This window comes from Ovis aries, chromosome 8, assembly GCF_016772045.2.
Source record: "Ovis aries strain OAR_USU_Benz2616 breed Rambouillet chromosome 8, ARS-UI_Ramb_v3.0, whole genome shotgun sequence".
NCBI lineage: Eukaryota > Metazoa > Chordata > Mammalia > Artiodactyla > Bovidae > Ovis > Ovis aries.
In genome coordinates, this window is record NC_056061.1 from 50,200,166 (window position 1) to 50,200,892 (window position 727).

At 36.0% G+C, this 727-nt stretch overlaps 1 non-coding gene across 1 annotated transcript; it reads left to right on the forward strand.

Annotated features, from left to right (window-relative positions):
* The first annotated feature begins 246 nt into the window (after positions 1–246).
* On the forward strand, positions 247–353 carry LOC114116263 (U6 spliceosomal RNA). Its single transcript, XR_003590251.1, has one exon. It is a non-coding gene; the product is annotated as a U6 spliceosomal RNA (small nuclear RNA).
* The last annotated feature ends 374 nt before the right edge of the window (positions 354–727 follow it).

Below are 727 nucleotides of genomic sequence, written 5' to 3' on the forward strand. Positions count from 1 at the left end.
CAATAATCTCTTACTTGCTCCTGGGAACAACATATTATTTTTTGTTTGTTCCTGAGCATTTTTCATATGCAATAAGCCCAGCTGACATATGTATCCATTAATTAAGCGTGTCAAAGTTTAATGATTGAAGGAAGATAAGGAAAGTCTCACTAGGGGTCAGGTCTAATAAATTGCGTGGGTTTATTTGTAGTGCCAATCAACTGTTTTTGGTCTCTCTTTTTTCAGCCAAGGTAAGTGTGAGTTACAGTGCTCACTACTGTAGCACATACACTAAAATCAAAATGATACAGAGAAGATTAACATGCAACCTGACCAAGTATGATATGCAAATTTGTGAAGCATTTCATTTTTTTTTTAAAGTGAGTTACAGCCACAAAATCTAGAATCTTCTAGTTTCCTCGTTGCTACTTCTTTCATTAAGAGGAATTTACTGGCTAAGAATGTGGTCATTGACAAAACCCGTCTTTGGTCTTCATTATTTGTAAACTGCATGATCACAGGCAAGTCGTCTTTCTCCTTACCCTCAAGTTTTTCATCTGTCTCGAAAGAGTCGTTTGTGACGCTTGAGATAAAGCATGCAACACATAATATAGGGTCAATAGTGATTAAAAGTTTGGAAAAACTTATACTTTCTGTCATAAACTCATACCCACCAAAAAGAAAGCCCTACAGAGTCGCTTTAAAGTCAGCCTAACTACTGGATTCTGAATAAAGAGGTTATCATTAC